Source organism: Sinohyriopsis cumingii, chromosome 10 (assembly GCF_028554795.1).
Source record: "Sinohyriopsis cumingii isolate HCF-2022 chromosome 10, ASM2855479v2, whole genome shotgun sequence".
Lineage (NCBI taxonomy): Eukaryota > Metazoa > Mollusca > Bivalvia > Unionida > Unionidae > Sinohyriopsis > Sinohyriopsis cumingii.
Window position 1 is genome coordinate 43,787,422 of NC_142970.1, and position 16,704 is coordinate 43,804,125.

At 36.6% G+C, this 16,704-nt stretch overlaps 1 protein-coding gene across 2 annotated transcripts in view; it reads right to left on the minus strand.

Annotated features, from left to right (window-relative positions):
* LOC149789947 (uncharacterized) overlaps positions 1-16,403 on the minus strand; it is a 101,649-nt gene extending 85,246 nt beyond the window's left edge. For both annotated transcript variants that reach the window (XM_089973382.1, XM_089973381.1), the window contains exons 1-2: positions 16,087-16,403; positions 2,283-2,371 (exon numbers count right to left, since the gene is read on the minus strand). The gene's annotated coding sequence lies outside the window, so the exon portion shown is untranslated. The remainder of the gene's footprint in view (positions 1-2,282; positions 2,372-16,086) is intronic.
* Between the last annotated feature and the right edge of the window lie 301 nt (positions 16,404-16,704).

The window sequence follows — 16,704 nt, forward strand, 5'->3', positions numbered from 1 at the left end:
GAACAAGATGTCACAGTATCTGTAATGAGGCCATACTGGATGACAGATCAGCACCATTTCCATCGGGACCAACAATACATCAAATTCAGTATTTTGTGGAAAACCGCATGTTGATATAACTTCTAGAGATAGTGATGACAAGGTTTTCACGATGGTCAACATATTCAGGGTCAGATCACCACAATTTTATTTAGGACCAACTAGAGATCACACTGAGTCTTCTGGTAGAAAACCACATGTATATGTCACTTTTCACTTAGAAGTAGTAGTAAGAAGTTTGTCAAGATTCTACCAAGATGGCCATGCAGGATATCTTTTTTAGTTAGTATCACATGATTATGTTTTGAAATATTCTCTCCTTGTGATGAATCTAGCTTTTCTACCTTGCTGTGACAGCAGTAGGTTTGTGGTTGTTTTAGGAATAAATATTGAAAATCGTTATCATCGTATTGTTTTCCCAAACATGACTTTTATTTAATATTTTTTATATTTTGTACAACACCATTGTGAAGGAGACTTCTGTTCCTATTTGCTTGACAATTCATAGATTTATAGGCATAGGCTGCTAGACTCAACTGACCGACAATGCAAACTAGAGAGTAGTAAATCAAATTTTGTCAACACGAGATTTATTTGCAATTTTTGAGAAGATGAATTATCTTCTAATTGAGTTTTACCACTAAGGAAGAATGTAAGGCCATTTAATTTTGCCAGGCTTATTAGTAAGCAGCTACCCCAATGTGGTTTATGCGAATTCCAAGTTTTCCATGGGCAATGCATTCTGACCCATACCCAAACATATATTAAAAAGAATCTTTGATGCAGTGAGAAAAATCAAAGGAAATATGACAGTTGATATAACTTTCTGTTTAGAAGGAGTACAAAAAAGATTCAGATGGAGACTGCACAAATGGCTACATTTGTATTGGATGCCATTTTGATCTCCAACCAAATTGACATTGTAAGTGTTTTAATGAAAGTCCCATGGTGATATGATCATCCATTCCGAATTTCAAGATGGCAATTGTGGTGGCAACATTGGATATCCAAGTGGCAATGTTTTTATTTAAGATCAACTAGTGTTGTTCCGAATATCATTTATAATCGATATCAGTCGCTTGAGCAAACTAATAAGATAATCAATTGAGACACTCCCTAATCGATCATTGTGTGTGAAGGGAGAATACTTGTATGCAAAGCACAAAGACTAGTACAACTCCCAGCCAGTAAAGTTGATCTGAATTATTATTTCCCTTTACAACTACAAATATAAAACCATCGGATATTCCACAGGCGCAAACTTTCATAATTAGGAACATAATGTCGAAATTACATGATCAATATGTTAAATTATTGAGTTAATAAATTTAAACACATTCTGATAATTTTGTTCGGTTTAAATGTAGAATAAGCTGTAGCATTTGTAACAATGACAAACAAGAAAACCATGTCCTTCTATATTCTAACTTTAGACACATAACATTTGAATGAAGGGATTTGGGGTATTGCTGCAGTATTTCAGTTACATATGACTAAACACCCATAAAAATTGCATTCATTTAAAATAGGTTTAGAACAAAAATAACACAAACTAAAAAAAATGTAATATTATCATCAGGTTCAAGTATACATGTCATTAAAAAAGATTACTCCTGTAGATTTATTTACATCTGGAACTTTTGATCAAAGATATAACTGTATAACAAACAAGAATTAAATTTTGCTATTAGTAACCAATTATACTCGATTGGTTGGTTAAGTGGAACTGATTATTGATTGTGAAGTTCGGTCCGATTCCTATCACTAAGATCAACTATATCTTGGCATGAAGGTGTCAGTACATTTTCACAGCAATTCTATATGAAGTTTAGGAATACAATCAGATGATGGCAAATGGGCCGTGCCATAAAACCTTCTGGTCTATAAATATACCAGTAGACTGCTATAAAAAATGCATGCCAACACATTGACCAAATGAAATTCAAACAAGGTCATTATTTTCCAGCTCCAACTGTATATCTTCATTTACAAACTGTGTTGATTTTAGCAAATGTTCCCTGACTTTCAAATAGTAAGGGCATTTACCTCTCCCCCTAACTTTTCAGTTATACTGTAGAATAGACCCTGATTTAAAACTAAAAATGCTTGAATAGTATTAAATGTTTACACTCAAGGAATATCAAACTTCAGAAGTAATGTAATGTGATAGAGAGTCATACTGGAAGTGAGGTACCAGTACACAGTCAGGTAAACTATATGAAATGCATGTATGAAGCACTTACATTTCCCTGTCCTATCTGTATGGCTGCCTTCTCACTGACAGAATGTTTTCTTTCATCGCTCACTAGGGCTTCTGAAGCTTTATGACTTCCTACAGCAAAAGAAAATTTGTCTCACCTAATTAGCAATACAGCAAAACATTGATTTTGAATGAGGTATTTATTAAAATATGTACAAACTAAAGATTACAGTAAAATATTTCTGGGAACAATTCAGTTTTCATAAGACAGCAGGGGCTCTACTTGCCAAAATTATTTTAAGAAATTCCAGATAAAACTGTTCTTTCTTACTCAACCTGCTAAGTACTGAAAGCATCTCAAAGTGAATGTGGGTATTGTGGATGGGTGGGGGTGTCTTGAAATAGCTCGAATGTCTTGCGCAACAAGATTTAAGGCTAGTGGGCTCAGTCCCGATTACGTGCAATAAAAACCAAATTAACTGCAGTCAGATTTAACCTTACAATATTTCATTTAATTATGTTTTATTTTCATTAAATTATTCCTCACATTTTCACTCTTAAGTCAGTAATTAAAATTTATAGAAAGTGACTGGTGGATATTCCTTTCTTTCTGTCTATACCGTTGCAGCTTTTTTCACCACCCCACTGGAAAATTATATGATGCTTCTCTGGTTTGGAGGGAGGGGAGAGTACAAAAATTACACTTTTAACTAGGTTGATAAAGTTTTTAAAACAATATGACTTCCCTATTTTCCCTTTATACCCCGTTTCAGATTTAATTTTAGAAACGAAAGAAAAACATTATATAAAAACTGCACAAAAATTACGAATTTTGTCCATAAAGTTCAATTTTCTAATCTGGAATCAATCCCAATTAATTCACAAACATCAGCTTAATGAAAATCAGATACCATGATGATGATGATAGATTTCTGATATCTACCGTTGACACTTCAACGCTAGGTGAAGAAGTAATGTAATATTTAGCAACCAAGAATAAAACTTGTATAAATAATATTTCCCAGTAGTAATATAAAATGGAGTGTTTCTGGATCGGAGACACTAAAAATGCTCCAATCAAATACGTTTCGTGCGAAAGTCACATTTTTTCATCCCTAATATAACCTGTGTTTTAAGTATATCCTGAGACAGTTATCCTGGGAAGGGGCCCAAATGTCGTCTTTGTACTTGTTTGTACTTGTTTGGAGCTTTTTCAGAATATTTGTAGGGTCTATTTTAGGGTCTCGTTTTAGGGTCTCTAAGCCAGAAACCCATTTTATATTACTATTGAATGTAACGTTGGGTACACTCCTTTGCGTGAACTACAACCGTCCGAACGTATTTGATATTTATTGCAACATTAAAAGCAGAGTTCTTAAATGGGGTTTACCATAATTTTTGCTACAATTATTTGCATTACTAGACCAAAATTATAGAGCAAATGAAAACATTCGTGCTTTCTCACCCTCTCCATTTTCATAGCCTCATCAAAGCTTGGAATACAGTCACCTCGATTACAGTGAGGCGTGACGCAAATGCATCTCTTTCGATCGGGAATCGTCTCGAAATGACTCTCACTCTCTCTATTTCAGTCTCTGTCTCTCTCTCTCTCTCTCGCTCACACACAAACACACATGCACTTCATAAATTCTTTAGACACAGGGTTAAGTTAATCATTACATCTGATTATTCTTATTATATAACATAAATACATTTTAACAAGTATAATTACTTCACAATACTTTAATGCAAAAAATTAAGTTTCGATTCATAATTATCGCCATGTCTGAAAATATTAGATTCAGATAGATATAACAATGATTATGTTTATCTTCCTATCTACTGTTTCCACTATGCCAAAAAAGTTACATAGTTATATCTAATGTATCCGCTATGCCAAACAAATTACAGTTTCCTATCTACTCTATCCTCTATGCTAAATAAGTTAAATTTTCCTATCTACTGTATCCTCTCTGCCATACAAGTTATATATTCATGTCTACTGTATCAACTATGCCATGCAAGTTAGATTTTCCTATTTAGGGTATCCACTATGCCAGACAAGTTGCATTCACTATTCCTTGGAAGTCACATCTTCCTATCTACTGTATTTCTATGTCACACAAGTTACATCTTCCTTTCTATCACATCCACTATGCCATACAAGTCATATATTCATATCTACCGTATCCATTATGTCAAATAAGTTTCATCTTCCTATCTCCTGTATCCACTACGCCATGCAAGTTGCATCTTCCTATCTACTGTATTCACTATGCCATTCAAGATACATCTTGCTATCTTCTGTCTTCACTATGCAATTGACCTATCCCGTGTCATAGTGGTTAGAGCGTCCACCTAGGATGCGAGAGGTCGTGGGTTAAACCCGGCCGAGTCATAACAAAGACTTACAAAAATGGTAATGACAGATGCCTCGCTTGACGCTCAGCATTAAGAGGTTAATGTTAGGACTGGTCGGCCTGGTGTCAGGATAATGTGACTGGGTGGGACATCATGCTACATGTCTGCGGCATGTTACCCCAGTGCTGCATTTCACTATAAACTACCACATTGCAGACATCGTAGTGGCATGACTGAAAAATTGTTAAAGCTACGTTAAAAATCAAGATCACATCACATCACTATGCCATATAAGTTAGATCTTGCTATCTACTGTATCACCCATTCCATACAAGTTACATCGTCCTATCTACAGTGTCCACTATGCCATACAAGTTACATCTCCCTATATGCTGCAGTCAGTATGCCATACAAGTTAAATCTTCCTAGCACCGCTCTGGTGTCTAATGGTTACAGCCTTCGCTGAGGATGCGGGAGGCCGTGGGTTCGAACCCCGGCCGAGTCATTCCAACGACATCAACAAATGGTACTAACTGCAGGCACTCAGCATTAAGAGGTCAGTATTAGGACTGGTCTGCCTGGTGTCAGGATAATATCACTGGGTGGGGAATCATGCTACATGTCTGCAGCATGATGCCCCATTGCTGGACTTCACTATAAGCTGGCACGTTGCAGAAAGCGTAGCGGCATGACTGAAAAAGTGTTAAAGCTACGTTAAAAATCAAAATCACATCACATCACTATGCCATATAAGTTAGATCTTGCTATCTACTGTATCCACCATTCCATACAAGTTACATCTTCCTTTATACAGTGTCCACTATGCCATACAAGTTGCATCTCCATATATACTGCAGTCAGTATGCCATACAAGTTACATCTTGCTATTTTCTGTCTTCACTATACCATTTAAGTTAAATTTTTATATGTACTGTATCCACCACGCCATTCAAGTTAGATCTTGCTATCTACTGTATTCACTATGCCATGTCAGTTACATCTTTTTATATACTGTATCCACTATGCCATACAAGTTAGATCTTCCTATCTACTGTATCGACTATGACATAAAAATTCTAACAAATATACTGCGTGACTTAAACTGTACAAGCTATTTTGTTTGCATAAACAAACATGTTTACCACTGTTGAAAGTTATCAAAATAAATAAATAGAAATATAATCTGATCAAAGCAGGTACATATGTATATGAACAAGTGACACGAACTTCACTTTAATGTCCAATGCATTGAGGACATTTTGATTTGGTCAGGTTCATCCATACGTCCGTACGTCTGTGACTCTGTCATAGAAAGACTCTTGGCAACAGTGGGTAATAGTCATTCGACGTAAACACACCATTGGGCAATAGCCATTTAACATACATACACCATTGGGCAATATACATTCAACGTACACACACCATTGAGTAATAGACATTTACCATACACACGCCACTGGGTAATTAGCATTCCACGTACACACACCCTTGGGTAAAAGACATTCAACCGTCGCAGTGTTTCCCTTTACGCACACTTGTTCGTCAGGGACGCACGCTGGAGAAAATTGATGCACATATTTTGTTGCCGCGCGTTTTTTTTTTTTTTTTTTTTTTGGCGCAAAGGATTCGCATATTGCGATCAGGATTTATTTAATGTCCAATGCATTGGACGAGAGATGGCATCGTGTATACTTCGATTATAAACATTGAATGGTTCCCCGCTTTGTTTGCTCCCTGCGTTGCGCTCCTCTATTCGTATAGCAGCGTGCAACGCAGGAAACATACGAAACAAGGAACCAGACTGGCGTAGGCAACGTTGTGACGGAGCAGGTTCCCCTAATCTCGCGAGCTCTCGCGCGATTTCCATCGAGCTCAGCAAGATTTTATGACAACAAGATTTCATCTAGCTGTTTAACCTCAATGCTTGTTACACTAGAAAGTTATCTCCAGATTAAAACGTCGTGCACTAAGAATCATAAGCAAAGAAAGTGAAATAAGCAGAAGATAAAATAGTAACTGTGGATCTAACTTTAATGAAACATGGAAAAAATAATTCCCTTGACTGGAATACGGCACATCCATCCATTAGAATTACCGGTGTGACTTTTGATCGCATAATTGCGAAGACTGAAAAAGTGAATAAACCTTTTGTGACAATATATAAGAATTTTCCAAAATCTGCTCTCGTTCGCCACAAAATGTCTGGAGAACACATTATAACCCAAGGCATTCTTTCACAACAAAGAAATCAGTAAACATACTGAGACAAATGCGTCATTTGGATTACAAGGTCAGGGGGTCATTGCAGATTTTGTTGGTTTTTAACCTTGCTGTAATAAAAGAAAGATCTTAAAGTTCAAGTGTAACTTGTTAGAAAGAAGTTGAATCATTAGCCTCCATAATTTTTGGATAATTGTGTTCTAGGACGAAGTACATTGGAACTGATGATAGTACACATTTTATGACAGGCAATAAATTAACTGCCATTTGGTTAAAAAGATTTATCTGGTTTTTTATATTGGCTTGTATGTAATGTGCTAGTCTATAGTATTGCTTCAAAAAAATTATAAGTAGATACACTGATAATTCAACGTACACACACCCTTGGGCAACAGACATTCAATGTACACACAACGTTGGGCAATAGCCATTCAATGTACACACAACGTTGTTCAATAGCCATTCAACGTACACACAACATTGTTTTCTCTTATTAACACATTTGTATGCATACCGAGATAACCTCATTTGATTTTCAGGTAATTATAGTCTTTTGTTTTAAATTTGTACACGTTTCAAAATTGTTTGGAATCGGAAATTTTGAAAATTTAAAACATTGTTAACCAAGAGTACGTTTGAGTAGCTCAAGGCAGAAAAATGAAATGTGATAGTCATAATTCTCTCAATGAAGACGAAATGATTAATGTTTCTGAAATTCCATTAATTTGTTTATTTCTTGAATTATTTATTTATGTATTTTACCCTTTTGACTTCTACTATTTGAATGTAAACCTTCTCATATCTTTTGAGCAAGATTCACTTGAATTCGACAGAGGCAAGTAAATGTCTCGCGTTTTAGTTCTATTATCTGATTAAAACCGACGTAATGCATAAAGACATAAATAGGTAAGTAAAAGTTTGTCCCGGTTTAAATAGAGGCAGCAATGTTATTTAATCACAATATTTGTAGTTTGTGGGATTTTTGTCCAAATATGACTTTTCTATGGAAATATGAACATGAACAAGCGTGCATATTGTTTATTAATCTAACTATGGATTCATAATAACTCCATGAGAATAGTATCATATCACTACGTCGAAATGAATTTCTTTGTAATATTCTATTGGAAATAAATGCTGTACAGATGTTCTGGATAATGCCAATGAAATTTCATTCTAAACTTATTATTTAAATAGTCTTCAGTAATGCAGATATTCATTTTATATTACTACCTTATTCTACATGATACGTGCTCTCAGGCCCGTACAGAACCATCACGGGCCCTGTAGTAAGAAACACCTAGGCCTGTCCTAGTTCTTGCTCAAACAAATTTTTTCTTTACAAAATGAAAACAATGTTGTTCGGCCCGGGTCATCTCACAGTCCCAGGCCCTGGGGATATATACCCAGTTGCCCTCCCCCACCCCTTGTCGGCCCTTCGTGCTCGTATATTTATCTAAGAAACACAGAGGCAGCATGACACAATAATTATTATTAGCCATTATTAAAATATTTATTAATTCCAGTTTCCTGAGGACAGACTATCGGATGATGATGATAATGATTATGCTAATATTCATGATCGTTTACTTCAAGAGCTGTTTTGTTGATGTTTGAGGAGGTGGGGGACTGGTTTTTGTTTTTCGTTATTCACTAAAGGCAGCTGATATTGCCATACGGACTGGAACTGTTGACATAGTCACGTGTAAACACATTAAAAAATGTTTTATGTGATAAATAAAATCTCTGAATATCAGCACTTTCTGACATTGACATACCGCATACAAAATGGTAATTTTTACAGTTATTTTTTACTGCAGTTCATAAAATTGATGACCTAATGTTTCAGATGTTATTATTTTGGGGCCTAATGAAGAAAGAACAAAATTTAACATACGTGTATTTAATTTTACATTTTTCTTTTACAGAGAACATTTATGAATAATTTTTAAAATAGCTTTGCTTGAGAAAGATCGACTCATTCTTGGTATATATTAGAATGTCAGGGCACATCTCAAAATAACCCTCCCTCTTTGACTGTCCTTCCACAAATATACTTGCTACACCTGTCTGGAACTTGCCGTAACTTTGCGTAAAACTATAGGGACTTATAGTAAGGGTACGTAAAATTATAAGGGAAATTTGCAAAAACAAACTTACGTAATTCTTGTTAGTGAAACACCCGTAATCAACGAAAAAGCTCAACGTAAACCTAGAACTTACAACACATCATCCAGAATTAACACATGTAGATATGCCCAACTATGCTACAAATGCGGGGAAACCACAAAGGTGCATGCCGTAGAACCACACCCAAATGTACCAAATGCAGGGACCCCCACCTACCTAAATCCCACGAATGCCCCTACATTATCAATGAGTATCAAACCATAGATATCATGAACAACAAGCAAATCCCGTATCATGCGGCGAAAAAACTAACTCCCATTATTAAAAATCACCACCATATCATGACCCCAAACAAACCAGCAACTGAAGCAACCACAGCCCAAACACCCAACCAACCAAGGTCAAACAAGGTCAACCAAGATCAAAGAAGATTAAATAAACAAGATACATTCTTCATCAAATCACACAAAGACTCACAACTCCACCGCGAAGAATCAGATAACACTAAACCAAAAACAAATCACTGTCAAACCCAACAATATAAAAGTTACTCATAGAGATCAAAGCCGAACTTATCAACAACCACCACTCCATCGTGGATAAAATAACACAGATAATAAGCAAAATCGGATCAAATTTAAAGTTAACATCATAACCCTCAACACAAAACAATCAATAAAGGACCACCCCAATAATGGATTACACAACAAACCGTAACATTATAATATGGCAATGGAATGCTAGAGGCCTAATAAGTAATATCAGTGAACTCAAAGCCAAATTACAAAACTTAGAATATAAACCAGATATTATATGCATTCAAGAAACAAAAATAACAAGTAGAACCAAACGAATACCTAAACTCCCAGGATATGCCCCAGGTCACTTCAAAAATCGAACCACGGGACAGGGAGGAAGGGGTTTAGCCATCTATATAGCAGATAACATCCTCAATGCAACAACAATAAACATAGCACCAACCCCAGGTAGCAACGAAGCATTCGAAATTCAGTCCCTCATAATTCATACAGGCAAGGTCAAATACAAATATTCAACATTTAAGACCCAGGGGGAACATCAAGCACAGCCAACTTAATTACTTGCAAACAAATAAATGATCACAAACGAGTAGATCAGATCGTCATTTGTGGAGATTTCAATGCTCATAACGAGCTATGGGGGGGGGGGCGGTGTGATGGACAAAAGAGGCATATCGATTGAAGAATGGACCGCAGAATCTAAACTAACAATTTTAAATGACGGTACAAAAGCACACCTCAACCCAGAAAACGGTATCATGTCCACCATCGACCTCACCATTTGCTCGCCATCAATAACTCAGGTGGCGGACTGGAGAGTGGATCAAACTGACCCCTTGGGCAGTGACAACTTTCCAGTAATAGTAACCCTGCAGATGACGGTCGAATACAACTCGCTAAAAAAAAAACTAGATGGATATATTCAAAAGCAGATTGGACCTCATTTAATGAAACGCTAAGCAAAGTAGACATCAAAAACCTTGAAAATGATAATATTAATAAATATTACGAAAACCTGATTGATACCATATTAAAGACAGCCACCACCAACATACCCAAAACTAGGGGTAACCCAAATAAGCAAGCAGTCCCATGGTGGATTTATGAATGCAAACATGCCATCACTGATAAGAAAAAAGCCCTCAATAAATTCAATCGCACTTAAAACTCTATTGATTTCACTATATATAAATAAAAGGAGAAAAACCTTAAAAACATAATTAAACAGGCAAAGGAATCAACTTTGCATAATTACTGCACGAATATCAATATCACAACTAGTACCAAACAAGTCTGGGATACGATTAGATCAATTAGAGGGAAGACAACTAACACCACCCCAAAAATAGCTTGAGCCATTACTAATAAAGAAAAAGCTGACCGACTAGCTCAGCATTTCTCAGATATGAGTAGCAACACCAACCACACCCCAGCATTTCAATTACATAGGGACAAAGTAGAAAGAACTCATAGTAATCTCTTCAAAGACTTCGGTCCCAAAGTCTCGAACCTAAATAAAGACATTACAACTTACGAATGGGACCTAGCATTGAAAACCAAAAATAAAACTAGCCTAAGGGAAAATCATATAGGATACACAATATACAAAAATATCCCAAATAACATTAAACAAGCAATTATTAAATTACTAAACCAAATATGGACCTCAGGCAAACTACCCGATAAATGGAAGCACGCAATAGTAATTCCAGGACCCTAGCAAGGAAAGACCCTAACGATATTAGCTCCTACAAACCCATTTCCCTAACAAGCAACATTCGTAAAATCATGGAAACCATAGTCACCAACCGACTCAAACACCACCTAGAGAGCAATAATTGAATCTCCGATAAGCAATGCGGATCTAGAAAACAAACGATCCACCACCGATCAACTAATTCGATTGGAAACCGCAATCAAATTAGCGTTCAACTCCAAACGCAAAACTGATAGGAATTTAATTGCAGTATTTCTTGACCTCGAAAAGGCATTCGACCTTGTATGTACCAAAGGCTTATTAGCCAAACTCAACCACTACGCCATCACAGGTCGAATGTTTGAATTCATTGAAAACTTCCTCGCTGACCGTAAAATATCAACCAGAGTTGGCGCCACCTACTCTGAACCACACACACTTGAAAACATTACACCACAAGGGAGAGTACTCATCCCAACCCTTTTCAACATCATGATTAATGACTTGGACACCAACTTAACATCAAAACTAATTGAACTCTCACAATTTGCTGATGATAGTGGATTATGGAGAGCAGGAAACCCCTCCAACCACAAAGTATTCAGCGATATTCAAACAAGTTTAAACAAAATAGGGAAATGGGCTGATAAATGGGTTTCAAATTATCCCATGAAAGAAACATAGCAGTATTATTCATCACCAAACGTAAATTACAAAATCAGTTTCCAAAACTCACCATCCAAAATCATGAAATTAAATTCGTAAAAGTAGCACGACTTTTATGAATGCATTATGACTCCAAGCTAAAGTGAGGACACCACATATGCAAACTAGTCAAAAGGTGCAATAAAGACCTTAATCTCCTTACAAACCTTAAAGAAACCACCGGTGGATCTAATCAAGAAACCTTACTAGCATTATATAAATCGTTAATTAGATCTAAACTAGATTACGGATGCCAAATTTACAACTCGGCACCCCAAAATAACCTCAAGAAACTAGATAGCATACAAAGAAAGGCCCTAATTATTTGCACTGGAGCACTACCAACCGCATGACTAGTGGAGCTTCAAATCTTAACTGGAGAACTGCCGCTCCAACTTAGAAGACAATAACTGACCCTCAGATATGCAGCCAGTCTAACAACACAACCCGACACACACCCAACCCGGCTAGCTATAAATCAATGCAACATACCTTTTAGAACTAAATTAACACAAAACATACCAGCAGGGAAATTTGTCCATCAATTAGTTGAACAACTTCCTATTGACAACCTCCAAGCATAAATTGCAAATCACAATGACAAAGAACCACGGATAAATATCAACCCCTCAGTTAACACCCTCATTACGAAATATGACAATAAAAACGAACAGGAACTCAAACTAAACACAATCTGTACGGAACAAATCAACTCAGAATATTGCATCTATATTAAGATTTACACTGATGGATCCAAAATAACAGAACCACCCAAAACAGCAGCAACTTACGTAATCCCCGAACTTAACATTAAAGTAGGACGAAGACTACCTATCCTCTGCTCCATATACACAGCTGAATTCTGGGCCATACCTGAAGCACTCAAATGGATCAAAGAGAACAAAATACCCCAAGCGGTAATAATAAGTGACTCGCTAAGCGTCATAACCTCAACACTTAATAACAACACCAAATCAAGAGAAAACTATCTTAGGAAAACCAATTTATTGTTAAAAATTGAACAATAATAACTTACAAGTAGAATTTATGTGGATACCATCCCATATTAACATACCAGGTAACGATATGGCAGATATAACAGCTAAACTAAACCACTCACATCAACCTAGATTATAGCATATGCGAACTCAATAGCATATCTAAAACCCTTATTGACAATAAAAGGCAGGAATTATGGAAGACAAGCACTCAAGGCAGGAAACTAAAAATCATCAGTAAAGAAGTCTGTAGAAATAAAAAACCACCAAAAACAAGAGGCATTGAACAAAAATTCATAAATATAATACTCACTGGCAAAACCAACCTTGCTAACAGTACATAGGACCACAAACACATAACCCTAAATGCTACCACTGCAGGGTCCCAGAAGACCTAGATCATATTTTTAACAACTGCACACATACTTGAAAAAGAAAGTGCTAAGTTTAAAGTTAAACAGCATAATATTGGATCCCCTGCAACATAAACAGAATTCTTGATGAACACAAACCCTAATATTAATCTAACATTCGAAAATATCATAAGTTTTATACACGAATCCAATCTAATCAAAAAAATCTAAGAAAGTAAATCAAAGGCCAGTCAAACATATTACAAATCACTGTTTGGGAATTATGACGGCTGCTCGGTCTCGTGGGATTACAGACTGACACAGCCGTTCATAGCCCGAATAACACAAACCAGTTAAGGACGAATCTAACGGACAAAACAAAATTTTGTTTATACAAAATCACTGGGAATTATGACGGCCTGCTATGTCTTGTGGGTTCACAGACTGACACAGCAGTTCATAGTCCAAATAATACAAACCAATTAAGGCCTCAAAAAATTAGAAAAGGAAAATAGGAAGTAATTAAAACAGGACTACAACATACAAACAACCATAAAACAAGTTTTTACTCCAAACCAATAAGATAAGGAATCAAAAAAAAAAAGGAATTCAAGATGGAAAAAATGTTTTAAAGAAATATATATTATTTTTCTTTTTCTTACCTATACTGTCTTCCTGATCTACTCTTAACCGTCTCCTTGTCTCCTAAACAGCATCTGACATGAAAATTAACACCTCTACGAACTCAATCATGGAGCGAAAGCAGACCCAATTACCACGTGACTCCACTATTGCGACTCAACAAGAGAACAAACTACAACAGTCTACCTCTCACACAACTACAACACAAAGGGCCGGGATTGAGAATAAGACTGTCCATACCAATACTGACCAAGATCCGTTAGTAACTCAACAACAATTTGCTGAAAATTTTAAATCAAGCTTCACAAGCTATTTCTACTAACATACTCAGCCAAATCCAGGCAATGTTGTCAGACGACCACGAAGAATTTGAAACTTCCACGCAGCGGCCCTGTAAGTATCATCATCCAGCGGCGATGAAGCTGAGGAACCTGTACCACCTAAACAGAGTGGAGAAAAGGAAGGCTCTATCTACCGGAAAATGGGACTGGGAAAGGCAATTGATGATATCATAAAAGCGGGCCACTTCGTCAATGCAATCCAATACATTAATTTGCGCTCACTTGGTACACAGAAACCACGACCGGCACAATAGCATTATGGAGTCAGAATTTTGACTCAATTTTATTATGAAGCTTACTCAGAGTTCTCCTTGCGCCAGCTGACCGAGGCGGCTAGAAACATCGCTAAACTTCATGGTTATGCCTTTCCTGGGGAAACTAACGAAGAAAGCAAAACAGCCCAGCTATACAGGGAAGCAGAGGACAGACGGGGAACGTTTGCCTAAAAACAAAAAGCCCTTCTTAGGCCACTAAAATTGCATGTACATATCTAATAGGGATCCATTTTGGCTTGGTATCCCTCCTAGACCAACTAATCTTATATCTGAATTGATCTGTTTTGGTACCGCCGTTTAAATTCTCACACTTACTCTTTTACCATGCGTTACTCAACTACTATAAGTCGTTTAGACTTGACCGCTTGGTTTTTAATTTCAATAAGTATGTACACTATGTGCACTAAATTCAAACTTGTTCTTAAAATTTATTCAAAATTTATAACTCTTATGATTTGATTAATTGCAGAGGTGGCTAGCACATTATTGGTATAGTTTGTCCATTAGTAAAACTGGACATGATATGGAGTAAGTACGGGCTGGCGTTTTGGGGAGTACATGACATCCATGGCTGGCTTTCCGAGTACCTTTCCTCATTTAACTCGCTCGGACAACGTACATGTGGCAGTATGTGCAACGATTTCCACCTGCCACAAGACCAGGTGTCCTAATGTGACGTCATCGCTGCCGACCAATCGTACCGGGCGTCACATACTGCTTGGGTTGACACCCGGGGCATTTCAATCCAACTAAGAAACATGAGTGTGTGGTGTGACTATGCCCACTCATGTTTATTAGCCTTTCAGTCAGGTTGTTAAGAACTAGTTAGTCCTACACCTGAGTGGCTAAATTAAAAAATACTCTGTGAGTACATAAAAGCCTGGGGGATGAGGCTCCTTTTCCTTCCCCCGGAGCAATTAAAAATTACGCAGTGCGTGAATAAACAAGTGGTACATGTTCAAAAGAATGAAAACCACTATAATCCAATTAACCAAACATATATATATATATATATATATATATATATATATATATATATATATATATATATATATATAAAGTGACCTGCTATGAAATTAGTACTCGCTCGAACTAAATTCCTTACATGGCATTACGTAACATAACAAAAGCCGGCAAAATTCTAAGGCAAAAATCAAAAGCAGTTTAGATAGTACCCTGAATATGCATTGGTACCAGCATATATTATATGGAAATTGTTTAAGTATTTGGTTCCACACCTTTGACTTATTATAAAAATATTATCTATGGAAAGTACTACCCCGAAACATGAGTTTATAAAACACGCAAATTAACTTGAGTGTCCTAGCACATGCCTAAAAAATGTTATTTCAAATAGTTAACCATTAAAGGCATGTGAAGATCGCGAGAAAGAATGAAAAATGCCCAGTATGGGAAATTAACCAAAATGTACATTGAAATATCATGCTTTGAAAATGTAACTGGTAAGAAAATTACTTAGACGTATATTTGGGCAAACGCACTAGGCAATACTAATAGTCTTCTTTTCTAAGATATTTTTCATTTTTTGTTCTTTCTATTCAAAGTTTCATTAATTTCATCACATACCTTTTTTAAGATACAACAATTAACATCAGCAGTCCCACAGAAGACAATGTTCGGGTGTACAGCCATTTCTATTCTGCTGTAGAATACTGGACATTGTCAGACCCATCTCACCACCACCACCAACATCATCAGTATGTACTTCCAAATTCGGCGTGGGAACAAACAAAAGTCAGAGTAGATCATATCATCAAGACGAACATCTTCACTTGCCAAGGTTCCGATATCCCCATCTACACCTTGGCATATCGAGTATATATTTCTGTGGTTCCAATCAAAATTAAGTTGTTCAAATTTGAACACCCTTCCTACGTGATCGAGATAAGGGGAGCACACAACTTGAATGGACTGAAAAATAAGCACTTTTTCAGTGCTGGTCCATGTTGGCACAAATATATGTCACTCAAATGGGCATATACTGGCTTCCCTCTGGTACACAGGCATACTTTCGATATTAAACTTACAAAGTATCATTTTTAGGTCAATTCCTACCACCGTTTTCAGCCAAAGTAAAATGCACCACGCTATTGGTTAGCTGGAATTACATCCTAAGGGAAGCAACACATTAAATCTAATAGATGTCGCTAGGACGGAGCACCAATCTAGCTGTTCGATCTGCCA